This window comes from Piliocolobus tephrosceles, chromosome 17 (genome assembly GCF_002776525.5).
Source record: "Piliocolobus tephrosceles isolate RC106 chromosome 17, ASM277652v3, whole genome shotgun sequence".
In the NCBI taxonomy this organism is placed as follows: domain Eukaryota; kingdom Metazoa; phylum Chordata; class Mammalia; order Primates; family Cercopithecidae; genus Piliocolobus; species Piliocolobus tephrosceles.
Genome location: NC_045450.1, coordinates 34,652,628 through 34,668,381, shown reverse-complemented (window position 1 = coordinate 34,668,381; position 15,754 = coordinate 34,652,628). Strand labels below are relative to the sequence as shown.

At 52.8% G+C, this 15,754-nt stretch overlaps 1 protein-coding gene across 1 annotated transcript in view; it reads left to right on the top strand.

Annotated features, from left to right (window-relative positions):
* Positions 1-14,514: 14,514 nt before the first annotated feature.
* Positions 14,515-15,754, top strand: part of ZNF423 (zinc finger protein 423) — a 366,017-nt gene continuing 364,777 nt past the window's right edge. The window contains exon 1 of the mRNA XM_023189607.1: positions 14,515-14,692. The gene's annotated coding sequence lies outside the window, so the exon portion shown is untranslated. The remainder of the gene's footprint in view (positions 14,693-15,754) is intronic.

Genomic DNA, 15,754 nt, shown 5'->3' with positions numbered 1-15,754 from the left:
TATATATATAGAGAGAGAGAGTGTGTGTGTGTGTGTGTGTGTGTGTGTGTGAGACAGGATCTTACTCTGTTACCCAGGATGGAGTGGAGTGGCATGCCTGAAGCCTCAAACTGGGCTCAAGCCATCCTGTGGTCCCAGCCTCCCAAGTAAGTGGAACTATAAGCACATGTCAGCATGTTCCACTAATTTTTAAACTTTTTGTAGAGATGGGGTTTTGCTATGTTGTTCAGGCTGATCTTGAACTCCTACGCTCAAGCTGTCCTCTGATCTCAACCTCCCAAAGTGCTGGGATTACAGATGTAAGCCACCATGCCCAGCCCTTAAAGTGTTTTTATGAAGGGACGAAAGCATGGAAACATTTATACCCAAGATGGAAAGTTAAATTGTGATACATTTACATGTGCAGTATTACGTGGCCATGTAAAAATGATGAGTTAGCACTATTTCTTTTTTTTTTTTTTTGAGATGGAGTCTTGCTCTGTCACCCAGGCTGGAGTGTAGTGGCGCAATCTCGGCTCACTGCAACCTCCGCCTCCCGGGTTCAAGTGATTGTTCTGCCTCAGCCTTCCAAGTAGCTGGGACTACAGGCGCCCGCCACCACGCCAGGCTAATTTTTGTAGTTTTAGTAGAGACAGGGTTTTACCATATTGGCCAGGCTTGTCTCAAATTCCTGACTTCATGATCCACCCGCCTCAGCCTCCCAAAGTACTGGGATTACAAGCATGAGCCACCGCATCCGCCTGAGTTAGCACTATTTCAAGTGCCTGGAAGGGCTTCTAGGATGTGTAGTTAAGTCCAATGAGGAGAGCCAGAGGTACCAGCGTCTTCAGTGTGATGCACCTTATCACGCTAATACCAGCCCAGCCCCTTCCCATACAGGTACTTCTTCTGTTTGTATATGACCTGTGAACATGGAGAATCCTTCTGGAAACCAGGCTGCTGGCCTTGGAAGTGAGGAATGGGAAAAGGATATATAAGTAAGGGGGAAAACAGCTTGGTCTACAACCCCAAATGGAAAAGTATCTACTGCATAATGTTGACCAAAAACATGTAACCTAATGTCTTATGCAAGATACTATTGTAAATGTGTAAAAGCAAATTTGCATATAAACATTGAGAAGCTAGTGACAGGGACCAAGGATAACATTGTTTTAATTTTGGGTGAGCTGGTCAGAGTGTGAGAACAACCGTCTGCTCCCTCCACCTCCACATTTTCTGCTTCTTGGAGGGTAAAACTCTGTTCTTTCCGATAAAAAATTGTTTCAGTGCCTTTGCTGTTCTAGGCTTGCTCTAGGTACAGAGGACAGAGCCATGAATAAGATTCAAGAAGTCCCTGTCCTCATGGAGCTTATAATCTAATGGGAAAGAGGGATATTAAACAAGAACAAACACACCTGCAATCCCAGTACCATGGGAGTCTGAGACAGGTGGCTCGCTTGAGCCCATGGATTTGAGACCTCCCTGAGCAACAAAGTGAGACCCTGTCTCTGCCAAAAAAAAAAAAAAAAAAAAAAAAAAATTAGCCAGGCCTGGTGGCATGTACCTGTGGTTCCAGCTACTTGAGAGGCTGAGGTGGGAGGATTGCTTGAGCCTGGGAGGTTGTGGCTGTAGTGAACTGTGATTGCACTCCAGCCTGGGTGACAAGAGTGAGACCCTGTTTAAAAAAACGAAACAAAACAAAGCAAGAACACAAACAAATAGGAGACCAAGTGGGTAAGATGAGATAACCATGTAGACAGCCTGGCACACGGGAGGCAGTGGATGCCAAACCTTGGCTAGCCCCACACGCTCAATTTAAAGAGTTGGGGAGGTTGCGTGCGGTGGCTTACACCTGTAATCCCAGCACTTTGGGAGGCTGAGGCGGGCGGATCTCTTGAGGCCAGGAGTTTGAGACCAGCCTGGCCAACATGGCAAAACCCCGTATTTACTAAAAATACAAAACTTAGCCAGGCATAGTGGTGCATGCCTGTAATCCCAGCTACTAGGGAGGCTGAGGCAGGAGAATCACTTGAACCTGGGAGGCAGAGGTTGCAATGAGCTGAGATCATGCCATCGCTCTCCAGCCTGGGTGACAGAGTGAGACTCCATCTCAAAGGAAAAAAAAAAAAAAAAACAGTTGAAGAAAGAGGCTCACTCTTTCTTTTCTTTTTTTGAGGCAGGGAATCGCTCTGTCACCCAGGCTGGAGTGCAGTAGCTCAATCATAGCTTACTGTAGCCTCAGCCTCCTGGGCTCAAGCCATCCTCCTGCTTCAGCCTTTTGAGTAGCTGGGACTACAGACACACACCACCACGCCCAGCTAATTTTTAATTTTGTTTTTTTTTTTTTGTAGAGATGGGTTCTGTTTATGTTGCCCATGCTGGTCTCAAACTCCTAGGCTCAAGCAGTCCTTCCACTTTGGCCTCCCAAAGTGCTGGGATTACAGTCATGAGCCACCATATCTGGCCAACTCTTTCTCATTGACCTTGAAACTGTCAGGACAGCTGGACCCTGGCAGCCATGCTGTCACTGTGTGGAGTCTAAGAATGAAGCCACCATGCAGGAGAGCCAGGCTAAATGATGGAGAGATGGTGTCCTTTGTGATATGATTTGAATATCTGGATCCTCTCAAGCCTGAATCTGGAACCACACAGTTTTTGTTTAAGCCAGATTTTTAAAAAAAAAATCATTTGCAACAGAAAAATTCTTAAATTGTTGTTGTTAGTATTCTTCTTGTTGCTATCATCTCACTGCTTTAACTCTGTGGCTTTTCTGAAAGCTCAAGTGAGTCCAGGAACCTGCCCAGGAGAGGATTCTGCATTTCTGGCTCCAGATTCCCGAAACTGGAGGCTAGCTGAACAGATACACTCATATGAGAATGTCCCCCCAAAAGTGTGTGTGTGTGGGGAGTGTCCAAAGAAAGAGATGGAGGGTCTTATGCTTGAGAGTCACCATCTACCACCTGACCCAGGTGGACATCCCATGGTGGCAGGTGGCCCCTTCCTCATGTCTAGGGATACAAACCTGCCTGACATGTTGCCTGTCTGTTGTTCCTGAGGACGCCTGTGAATACCCCAATCCCAACTCCCAGATGCTCCGCTGAGTATCCCCACTCAGCATCTCTGCAGGGGCCAACAGAGCCCTGAAGCCCCATGGAGCAGTCAGAGCAGCTGACCCCCAGGGCCCTGCAGCCTTCTTCCCTGGAGGCCAGGCACAGCCTGCCTCCCTCCCTCTTGCCAGGGGTTTTGTCTTCCAGGGTCCCTCCCTCAACAAGTGCTCCCTTCCTTTCTGCATCCACTTTTCCAAGGGAAGCAAGGGGGAAACAGGGAAGCAGGAATGGAGAAGAGAAAGAAAGGGCAGAGTCTTTGGCCCCAGGCAAGTCATTTTCCAGCCTCAGGTTGCACCCCTGTAAATCAGGACCCTTGCTATCTCCGCTGTCTGTTCATAGGGCCTTTCTCCTTAGGGTGGTGTGTTCAAGATCTGGTATGTCAAGGCCCCTGCAGCTTCCATGAATACCTAACACTGGAGGCTTTGCCAGCCCTGCTGGTTACCAGTGCAGCCCCCTAACCCCTGTAGTGGTATTCTTAAATGGGCTTAGGTCTAACTAGAGGGGTACAGGGAAAGTAGGAGATTTGACTTGAAGCTACATGTGAGTAAGACTGAGAAAACGTCAGTTGTCCATACCAAATAACCCACCCGCTCCACCACCCCACCCCCCAACAAATGTAACATTTTCACATCTATTAGGTGCACATAAGTGTCAGCTATCATTATTTTCTGCATGTTCAAAATTTTTCCTAATTAAACATGAACACAAAAGAATTTGGGGTTTGATGGAGATTTAGAGGAAGGACATCCTGTGCCCCTAATCGGACACCTGATACAATCGTCTGTGGTTCCTGGATGCCATCTTTATCTATCTGTTTATATGTCTATCTAAACATCCATCCATCTAAAATCAATACATCAACTATGCTTCAGGCAAGTTGCAGAAACTGAAATTAACTGGCGGAGCAGGCGAACATCTCCAGCTTTGGAGGAAGATTTGCCTTGATTTCAATCCCAGCTCTATCCCTTAAGGGCTGTGTAACCTTGGACCAGTGACATGGCCTCTCTAAGACTTGGTTTTCTCACGAATAATGGAGATAATGACTGCATCATGGGCATGAACTTAAACGGTGTAGGAAGACCACTCTGCAGGATATTGGGCTGGGCCTTGGAAGTGGGGCACTGGGAGAAAAGAGTGGAAAGGAGGGAGCTGTCCTTCGCCCAGCCCAGGGGATCTGCATCCTCTTCCTCCCACCTCCTGCTTCAGACAAGGTTTCTGTGAGGTCCATGGGGTTCCCAGGGCAGAAGATCAGGAGAGTTTGTTTTTGGGCTTGCTGGCTTTTTGAGGGCTGGTTGGCGCCCCACGGGAAGCAGTGTCCCTGCGGGCCACTGCGGGAGCCTGGGCCGCGCTGCAGGAGCCAAGCGCAGCAAGGGGTACCTGGCTGCGGCCCCGCCCACGGCCCCCGCACGCCTAGCTCGCAGCTCACGCCTGCCCGGGTCCCCTCCGCTTCTAGCGCTGGGAGGTGGTGCGAAGTTGGAGAGCCTCTTAGGGTGGGAATGAGGGGCAGGGAATGGAACACCGCAAGGGCGCCAGAACAAGGGCTCCCTCTTCTTCGCTCACCACCCCTGCCTCCCTGGCACCGTGGCTGGCAACGAGAATGAGCCAGACGCACCAGGCTGGGGAGGTCGCAAACTGTGGGCCTGGGGCTTAGTCCCACTTACAAACATGATTACAGCCTATAAGGGGTGCTGCAGGGTGGCTTCCCCCTGTCTTTGCAGGGAACACACTCCCTTTGACTCCACGCAGATCCCAGCCTGCTTGCCTTCTCCTGCTTGGTCAGTTTGGATCTGGGGACAGCTGAGTTTGTGGACCCTGCTAACCTTCCACCAGGAGAATGGAAGATTAACATTAGCGTGTGCTACGTGCCAGCTCTGGGCTAACAAGCCAGCGTGTCAGTTAGTGTGACGCCTCCCCGCGCCCCCCCCCGCCCCCCCCCGGCCCCGACCAGGCAGTTCCATCAGGCCAGGGACTTTTCTGCCTTGCCCAGCTGGCGCCCACCACTGGCCCAGTGGCTGTCACAGCAGGGACTCTCCATCCCCACTCTGCCCGCAACATCCCCCCTGAGGTTGCAAACATGGGTTAGGTGAAGAAAGCATTCATGATAGTAAGATGTCACTTTCTTCAGCACTATTCTAAGTGCTTTATCTATGGGCTCCTTTAATCCTTACAGCAGCCCTACCAGGTAGGTACCAGCACACCCCCATTTTCACAGATCAGAAAACTGAGGCACAGAGAAATGAAATTACTTGCTGGGAGGCAGAGGAGCTGAGTTCAAAGAGGGCTGTCTGCATTCAGATCACCAGATGTCGGCCTCACCCAGGATTAAAAGCAATGACACCCCCCACCAACATCTAGCAACTTCAGGGTGTTCAGTTCCCTCACCTGCCCTCCGTCCCCCAATATTTCTTTGTTATCTGGTTTTGGAATTGAGAGTACTGGCTTCAAGGCCAGCTCTGCCATTAGTTGGCAATGTGACCTTGGGCAAATCTGTTCCTTGCTAGACATCAGTTTCTCCATCTTTCTAATCCAAGACTAGATCATCTTATAAGGCCCTTCCAGGTCTAAAGCCCAGAATCCTATGGCTTTTGTAAGGGGGACCTAATTGTCCATTTTCTGCCCTTGACAAACAGGCCCTCCAGAAGTCCTCAGCCTGACCAAATGGTGGCTCTGCTCCCAGGGGCAGGAGAAGGTTTGGAGTGCAGGCAGAAACTTCCTGAATCTTCCCCTCACTCCTGCTGTGGCCTTGGCTCTGGGCGGGGGCTCCAGGGCCTCTCCCAGTGGGTGCCGGAGGCCAGAGCTGCCTTTGTCTGCTGCAGGAGGCCAGCCAGGCGGCTGCGGCTGCAACCGGCCCCTGCCCAGGCCTGGGAGATGGTTTTTTTTTTTTTTTCCTGTGTGTTGCAGCTGGGACCGTTTATAATAGGAAAAAAAGAGAATGACCAGGCCAGCCGGCTGGAAAATAAAGAGACTTAAAAAGAAAAGGGCTAGGCCTGTTCTTCTCCTGCGGAGGCTTTGGTTAAGCAGAAAGTTTTAGTTCCTTTCTGAAAGGCATTTGGGCTTTTGAAGTCCCCTGCGGGAGCTCCCTCTGGCCCCTGGGAAGCCAGGCCCTGGCATGTCCCAAAGCGCATGGCCAGGATGGGGCTGGGCCGCCCAGTGGAGGCAGGGGCAGCACTGGGAATTATTGCACCGGGCTGTGTCCACTGAGGTCTGAGTCCTGCCCCATCTGCTCCCATCCCAGTGGGGCCCAAGCCCCATAACCTCCCTTTGGTGACCTTTTCCCTGAATTTCCTCTGCTCCTCAGGCTTTGAACTCTGGCCTGGTGTTGGTTGGGCCAGAGGGTAGGACTAAGCCCAAATGTGCTTCTTCATTCAGACAGAGAACCAGGGGGATTTCACAAATGGGGAGACTGAGGCACTGAGAGGCTTTGCCCAAGGCCACCCAGGGAACCTAAACTTTTTTATTTTTTAAAAGATAAGGTCTTGCTTTGTCATCCAGCAATCATAACTTACTGCAGCGTTGAACTCCTGGGTTCAAGCCATTCTTCCACCCAGGTTCTGAGTAGCTGGAACCACAGGCACACACCACCACACCCGGCTAGTTTTATATTTATTTATTTATTCATTCATTCATTCATTCATTCATTCATTCATTCATTCATTCATTTATTTTTGAGACAGAGTCTCACTCTGTCACCCAGGCTGGAGTGCCATGGTATGATCTCAGCTCACTGCAACCTCTGCCTTGCGAGTAGCTGAGATTACAGGTACCTACCACACCCAGCTAATTTTTGTATTTTTAGTAGAGATGGGTTTCACCATGTTGGCCAGGCTGGTCTCAAACTCCTGATTTCAAAAGATCCTCCTGCCTTGGCCTCCCAAAGTGCTGGGATTACAGGCATGAGCCACTGCTCTTGGCCATTTTTATTTTTGTAGAGATGGGGGTCTCTCTATTTTGCCCAGGCTGGTCTTGAACTCCTGGGATCAAGCAGTCAGCCTCGCAAAGTGCTGAGATTATGGGTGTGAGCCATGGCCAGGGACCTAAACTAATTGAGTGGCTGTTGTGTGTGCTCTGCCTATAAATATTAACAATAGCTAACGTGAATTAAGCCCTCATAATATGAAGGCCCCCGGGAAGGAATCCAGGGAACTGGGGAACAATTAAAATTGGTGCTTGTGTTCTGGGGCTCTCAGGAAGCTGCTTACCTGCTATCTTCTCTAGCCTTAGTTCAGGTCCTTGAGAATGAACTTACTTCCTTGTCCCACCCCTCAGCAGAGTCTCAGCCATACCCATTACTGAAAAGGAACCACAATCAAAACTTTATAATGAACATTGATCAAGCACCTACTATGTGCAAAGTACTGCATGCTAGCGGTGTTACAGCATGAACTGATTCCATGCCCCTTTCATATCATGGAGGCAGGTCACTATGGTGACATTTTCTTATGGATTACAACCACCCTGTGCCAGGGGACACTATCCTCTTATTTTATAGGTAAGGTTGTCTTGCCCAAGGTAAGGCTGGGATTTGAATTCAGGCCTGTCCAGCTCTTTCTCCTATATGTCTACAGCCCATTGCTGACCCCTGGTCAGTGTCCTGCCAGCTTTTCCAGTCACCAGCACACACTGGGCAGGTAGTGGGCACCCTGGTGTGAAAGGGGTATGGAGCAAAATCGAGGGCTCTGCCCTGAAAAAGTGTTTGACCTAGTTGGGTGGGCAAAGCTTTGTTTCTTTTCTTTTCTTTTTTTTTTTTTGAGACAGAGTCTTTCTCTGTCACCCAGGCTAGAGTGTAGTGGCATGATCTCAGCTCACTGCAACCTCCACCTCCAGGGTTCAAGTGATTCTCCTGCCTCAGCCTCCTGAATAGCTGGAATTACAGGTGCACACCCTCACGCCCAGATACTTTTTGCATTTTCAGTAGGGATGGGGTTTCGCCATGTTGGCCAGGCTGGTCTCGAACTCCTGACCTCAAGTGATCTGCCCACCTTGGCCTCCCAAAGAGATGGGATTACAGGTGCGTGAAAGAACGCCTGGCTCAAAGCCTTATAATCAGCCTCTGTTATCTGGCAGAAAGCCTTCATGTTACAGTGATTGATTGCCAGGGAGGTATTTGGGCACTTCCTCTGTGTGCCACACAGATTGACGTTTTTTCTCCTGAAGCCACCCCTAAGTTCTGAGCATCTGCAGGGTACTAGGGATGCAATGGGGAGCAGTGCAGCCTCAGCCCTGATAATCCTTTCTCTCCCTCCTTCCTGGAGGCATTGGGTGTCTAAGGGCATTATACTTGCCGTGTACAGGGACCACACATGCTGATGTTCTGAAATCTCCAGGGCATTTCTCCTAGGTCTGGCCATCTAGTAGATTCTTTCCATGACGGTGGGGAAGGAGTATTTATACAAGGAAAGAAATAAATGCCAGATTTTCCCCCCAAAATGATCTAAGCCAGTTTCATCCTTTCTAGTAGATAATAGTGGTCACAAAAGAGGTTAGAGGTGGATGAAGGTTTTCTACTCCCCCACAACCTCTCTACCAAGTGATATTGAAGGCCAAATTCTGCTGCACACACCGACCATTATAAAACAGACATTGACTGAGTGCCGTGGCTCATGTCTGTAATCCCAGCATTTTGGGAGGCTGAGGCAGGCGGATTGCTTGAGGCCAGGAATTTGAGACCAGCCTGACCAACATAGTGAAACCCTGTCTCTATAAAAAGTACAAAAATTATCCGGGTGTGGTGGTGTGTACCTGTGGTCCCAGCTACTTAGGAGGCTGAGGTGGGAGGATCGCTTGTGCCAGGGAGGTCAAGGCTGCAGGGAGCTGTGATTATGCCACAGCACTTCAGCCTGGGCAACTTAGGGTGACCCTGTCTCAAAAAAATGAGTAAGTAAAAAATAAAAAACCCAGATGTCCAGTAGCAAAGTAGGACCATTTTAAGGACAAAACAGATCCTGCAACCACTTTTGTGAGCTCCATGGAGTCTCAGCTCTCTATCCTTTTAGACTCTCTGACCAGTTCCAGTGTGAAAGGCACACTCCAGATATACCCATCACACTTCCAGTCAGGAATCTGTGTCCTCTACTGGCACCATGCAGCCAAAACCTACTTAATGACTGGACTTAGGGCCCCTTAGGGCTCAAGGTATGTGTGCAGGGGGTTCGCCCTAAAGATACAGCTTATCCCAGCCTCTCTGGCTTTATAGTCCCTGTTCATGCAAGGTGGGGTATGTCTCCAGATCACGTTTGCTAAACTGTATGTGAGTGCTTTCAGTTTCATCAATGAGAGCCCACTGCTAAACATATCATATTAGCACATGGTTTGCTAATTAGGTTGGATCGTGGTTGGTTGAGCTACTGATGGTGGAAGGACTTGTGACCAGTCCTGAAATGTGTGAGTCGTGAAATTTCCATGCTACAGAGCATTTTGCCTGACCACTTCTGGGTAAAGCTGAGATAATTTGGCATCTCATCACATTCATTAAACTGAATTTAAAAAAAATTTCTTAAAAAGTCCAGGCACAGTGGCTCATGCCTGTAATTCCAGCACTTTGGGAGGCTGAGGCAGGTGGATCTCTTGAGGTCGGGAGTTCGAGACCAGCCTGGCCAACATGGTGAAACCCCGTCTCTACTAAAAATACAAAAATTAGCTGGGCATGGTAGTGAATGCCTGTAATCCCAGCTACTTGGGAGGCTGAGGCAGGAGAATCACTTGAGCCTGGAAGGCAGAGGTTGCACTGAACTGAGATTGTGCTACTGCACTCCAGCCTGGGTGACACAGAGCGAGACTCCATCTCAATACATATATATATATATATATATATACATATTAACATTTATAAAAATTGTACTGAAAAAAATTGTAAAACGAATCACAAACATTATAAAATAAGTATTTTAATAGAACAAAGCAGCAAGTGACTCTGAGCCAAGTGACCCCAGGCTCGAGCGTGCTGTACACCCGGGCAGCTATAGGTGGTCAGGGTAGATGCTTTCAGGGCCAGAGCCGGAGTTTCAAGCTTTCTGAGGGTATGAGTCCATGCGGATCCTCCTGCCAAGTTGGTTTCCTTGCTGCCTTGTGGGTGTTCCCTGCAAAGACTGCTGACGCTTGAAAAATTAAATAATTATAATAATGATGATAAAATAGAAATGGCTTTCCCAGCTGAACAGAAACCAGAGAAGACAAGGAGGTTCCCACACCCTCCTTATTGTTTTTGGCACCATGCTACTACAGCCCCAGAGAGCCTCAGAGAGGCAGATGTCTGGGCCCACTGCTGGTCTCTTTGAATTGTGGTCATGGGGAGGGGGACAACGGGGACCTCTGGGGAATTTCGGGAGCATCTGCAGGGATTTCCCTCCTCAAAACACCAGGCTGAGAACTAAAAGCAGAGAAAAGGACTCTCTTTTCGATCTTGCCTTCCTCTCTTCTGAACCCTCAGGAGCTTTAAGACCAAGTCTTGTGAGAAGAACCCTGCAAATAATGATGAAGACGTGAGGAAGACCTGGGCTTGCGGCAGCTGCTGGTTAACAATCGTGCTGCCAGGCCATCTCCTGGAAGGCTTGACCAGAGAGCATGGCCATTGCTTCCTTAGTACCCTGAGGACAGGAGTGTTCAGGGAAGCTTGGATTCCACAAATAGATGCATCATTAAAATGAAACACAACCAGCCTGGCCAATAAGATGAAACCTCATCTCTACTAAAATTACAGAAAAAGTAGCTGGGCGTGGTGGTACATGCCTGTAATCCCAGCTACTCGGGAGACTGAGGCTTGACAATCACTTGAACCTGGGAGGCCGAGGTTTTGGTGAACTGAGATCACGCCACTGCACTCCAGCCTGGGTGACAAAGCAAGACTCTTGTCTCAAAAAAAAGAAAAAGAAAGAAAAGAAAAAACAAATGCCCACCTTTCCCCCCTTCCAGGCACATACACATCACTCACTTCAAATGATAACAGTCACTTGAATATATACAATCTAGAATGAGTGGTTTTTGTTTACCACTTTATTACTTGAAACTCCCAGTCCCTACTGGGGAGAATTTGCATCAGCCTATTAGGAACAGTCATTTTGGGGAGGGACAATTTCTCCCTTCAGCCTTTCCCCAGAGAGTAAGTTCACTGCTTTGTTCCTGTGTTTATTTAACATTTATTTATGATTTTGCACTTACTGTGTGCCAAGACTGAGGGTAAAACAATGAATGAGAAGGATCGCAGTTCCTCCCTGTTGGGGCTTGCCCTCTAGTTGTAGGGGGTGAAGGGGGTGGCTGACTTAATAAATGGCCACACAAGGCCAGTGGCGGTGGCACACATCTGTAATTTCAGCACTTTGGGAGGCTGAGATGGGTGGATCACTTGAGGTCTGGAGTTCGAGACCAGCCTGGCCAACATGGTGAAAGTCTCTACTAAAAATACCAAGATTAGCTGGGCGGGGTGGTGGGCGCCTGTAATCCCAGCTACTTGGGAGACTGAGGCATGAGAATTGCTTGAGCCCAGGAGGCAGAGGTTGCAGTGAACCAGGATCATGCCACTGCACTCCAGCCTGGGCAACAGAGTGGGACTCTGTCTCAAATGAATAAATAAATAAATAGCCACAAAAATAATTATTTACTTATAGTTTTGATCAATCCTGATAATAAATTAAAATATAGTACAAAAAGGTCACAGAACAGAGTCTAAAAGGTGGTCTACTGGGAGCCCTATGAAGGAGGAGGAAGGAGCCAAGCAGGGGGATGGAGAATAGAGTTCCCAGGTGTGAACAGTGTGTGCGAAGGACCTAGGGCACAAAGGAGCTGGGGGCTTCTAAGCCAGAGTTGTCACAGCTCAGACAAAGGCCACCACGGCCAGGCTTAGGAGCCAATTCCATCCATTTTCCAATCCAGCCTCCTTCACCACCTAGCTGAGGAACCTGGAGCAAGGGAGACCGTACTTCCATTTTTGCATCTGCAAAATGAGAAAACGGATAGCATGGATCTCATAGGGTGGTCCTGAGGTCCTGGTCTCGAACTCATGACCTCAGATTATCTCCCCGCTTCAGCTTCCCAAAGTGCTGGGATTGATTATAGGCATAAGGCAGGGCCTCCCCAGCAGGTGATCCACCCGTCTCAGCTTCCCAAAGTGCTGGGATTACAGGTGTGAGCCACGTTGCCCGGCCAAAGGTGGGCATTTGATCACTTACTGGAAAGTATCTCTTGAGCAACTCTGGGAGCTCTGCAGGGATCTTAGGTCAGAGGCCACAAAGTGAACACTGCCTTGTTTTCTTTATTGTCCTATCTTGTTTTCATAGCCCACCAGACCCTGGTGCATTTACCAGCCTGCTCAAAATGATGCCTGCCTCTTGAAAATTCAAGGAAGAAGCCTCAGTTGCTGCAAGTCTAGGAAAAACATTCTTAAGGAGCATCCCATGGTTGGGGAAGGCACCGCCTTGGGCAAGAGGTTTCCCCTCTTCCAGACAAGTTACGACTTTGAAGGAAGATCACCTTTTTCTGGGCAAAGTCTTACTTGTTCTCAAAAAGCTCAACTTGGAATTTCTCTTGCATTTATGATGGTGGCTCCTGCTCCTTACAGCTTACAGTGGGTTTCCACTGCCACTCCTCCGAGCAGGGCAGGAGCAGCTGTTCACTTTCCGACAAGGAAGGAGAGGCCAGAGGGGCCCCTTCTCACAGGGGAGAGGACGGAACCCCCATTCCCTGCCAGAAGTAGGCAGGTGGGGGGTATAAAACACCACCTGAAAATGACCCTTTCTGGTCCAAGGTCACCCTTGAGAAGCAAGGCCCAGGTGTCACCTGGTGTCCCCTGAGGCCCTTGCAGTCCGAGCTCAGCGGTGGGAGTGGGGATTGCAAATAAGAAAGGCACTATTGGCTTTTTGTTCCTTTGAGATTTTCCTTAAAACAACATTTTTCTGGAAGGAGTTAAAAATGAAACAAGCTTCAGAGGAAGCGGGCCGGGCCGAGGCGGGGACAAGGTCGGCTCCCTCTGCACCCTGACTGCCGCTGAGCTGGGAGACGGGGAACTTGGCGGGGGAGTGGGGAGCGTCGGGACGCGGCGTGCGTGCAGGCGACGCGTGGGAGGGGGCCCGGAAAACTTTGTGCGCGGCTCTAGGATCTCGTCCTTTCAGATTAGGTCAGGATGGGCTGTTGCGGGGCCCCCATCCTGTTGCCCCCACCTCCGTCCTCAGCCTTCAGCAGGCCCCTAGGGGTGGAAAAGGGTAGCCCCGTGGGACTCCAACCACCCCCTCCCCGACGGCCCCTCTTTAGTCCAGCACACGCATTCCCCACCGCGCTCCTTTTGTCCGCCCCCTCACTCTCCAGGCGCCCGGCTGGGCAGGATCCGCAGTCTCCAGCCCCCCCAGAGAGCCTGGGCGGGCGAGCTAGGGGCCGTTCCCCGCCCCCTCCCTCTAGCAGAGGCAGCCCACGGTGGGGGCACCCCAGAACTGAGGCCAATCGCCCCCCCTCCCCCAGCGTGTGCCATCTGCCGCCTGTCAGCCACTCGCCGCGGGCCTCGATCCCAGGCGCCGGCGGGGGTGGGGGGAGCGGCTGATTCTGCCCCTCCTTCCTGGCTCCTTCCCAGGCGCCTCGCGGCCCCTGCCCTCTCCTCGGCCCTTGGCACCCCAGGTTCAGCCTAACCCCGTCCATCTCTGGGCCGTGGGGGGCGGCTCCCATTCCCTCTGGGAAGGCCGAGATGTTGGACACTCTTGAACGCACGACCTGGGGAGGACTGTGACCTGGGGATGGCAGCGCTAACCCGGGGAGGGGCGGCCCTCAGGGCTTAGGTCTAGTTAGGGGACGTCTCCGTCCTGGCCCCCGCCCCTCCGGGGAGCCTCGCTTTCCGGCTCCCGCTGTCAGGGTGTCCACCTAGGCGTCGCGTTTAGCCCGTCACCCGACTCTACCTCTGAGACTGCCCAGGGCGCGCGCGCCTGGTCCCCCTGCCTCAGGCCTCTCCGCATCTTCCAGCCCGCGCTCCCCAGCCGCGAGGGTGCGGGGGTGGCATCTACCTCGGCAATCAGCCCAGCACGGGGTTGGCGAGCAGGGCCCGGCGGGACCGCGGAGAGAGCTGAGCGGGGCCGGGCCCGGCTGGCGGGCAGGCTGGGGAGCGGCGGGGCGCGGGCACCCTGCGTGGGGCGGGCGCCGCGGCCCGGCCGGCCCCGGCGCTGTTCTCGGCGGGCAGCGGGTTTTTCCGTGAAAGGTTGCCCTGGGTAACTCGTCTCCGAGGGGATGTAGCCCTCCCCTCTCCAAGTGGCAACTTATCGATCCGAGAGATTGATAACCCCCAGCGCCGCGCCGTGCACGCGCTCCGTTCTCCTGGCTCCGGGGCGCGCCGGCCCGAGGTGGCGCCACTCGCTCGGGAGGGGGCGAGGTCGGGGCCGCTCCCCACCTGGCCGCCTGCAGTTAGTGGGGGAGGGAGAGGTTCCAGAGGAACGGTTTAGGGGAGCCGCCTGGGGAAGACTTTTCCCAAATCTGAACCCTTCCCGGGCCTGCCCGGAGACCCGAGTCTCAGCCGGTTCAGGAGCGGCGGGGACGCGCGGCGCCCCCTGGCGGCTGGGTAAAACCTCGCAGAAAGTAGGAGCTAGTTTATTTCTTCTGCCAACTGCGCGGGGAGGGGGTGCTCCTGCAGTGTCTCGGGGGTAAGGTGTTTCTTTTACAGTCGGACAGAGGAAGTGAACACCAGGCGCGAGGATTCTACAGATGCGGGTGTAGGGGGCGCACGGGGTTAGCCCAGTGGTGGAAGAATTTGTTGGATGTGGGGCAGGGGTGGTCTTTGAACACCGACCCGTGGGCAAAAGCCAACCTGGCAGAGCCAGGTACCGGGATAGTTCATGTGCGTGGGGCATACATCGCGAGGTGGCAATGCTAGGGCAGCCCACCTCGATTTGCTCCCCCATTCTCACTTTTTGCAGTTTGTGAGGCTCATGAGTCTTGGCGAGCTTGACAGCCGCGTGGGCCCTAAGTCTGTTCCCTCCTCCTGCCCCCGGTGCCGCCAGCGCCCGAGCCCCGGCCCCGTGTGCCGGTGCGGTGCCCGCGCCCGCGCCCGCGCCGTGCCTGCCGCCGCCGCCGCCGCCGCGGTCCGGGTTTTGCGGGCGGCCGGAGCTGTATTTCCAGCGCTGTCCATCGCTCGGTGCTGTTGGCCCTCTCTCCGTCTGATCCGAGCCGGAGCAGTGCGGGGCGCCCCACGGGATCAGAGCGCTCCCCCGCCGGGACTCCGCTCCTCACATCCTCCTGCTGGGACCCGGCTACATTTCCAGCCAAGCCTGGCTTTATTATGTGTCTCTGCAGTGCAGCCCCAGCAGCCGGATCGGGAGGAGGAGAGCCAGCGACCACAAAGAAGACAGGAGCGCGAGGGAGGCTGGCGGGCGGGCCGGCGCCGGCTGGAGCGCGGAGGAGCCGGGGCGCAGCCGCCGCCGCCGCTGCCCGGGAGGACGGGAGCCCGGCCGCCGCCGCCGCCGCCTGCTCGTCCTCCTCCTCCGCCACCGCGGCCGCCGCCTTCCCCCTCTCCGAGCCCCTGGCCCATGGAGGCAGCTAGCGGGGCCGGCGACTTGGCACCGGCCTGGGGATCGGCTGCGCGCCTCGCGCTGAGCACCGCAGCCCGAGGGCAGGCAGCGGCGGCCCGCCGCACGGGCTGAGCGATGCCCCGGGCACGGGCGCGCCTGCCGGCCGCCGCCTGAGCGCCCCCGCGCGCCCCTTCCTCC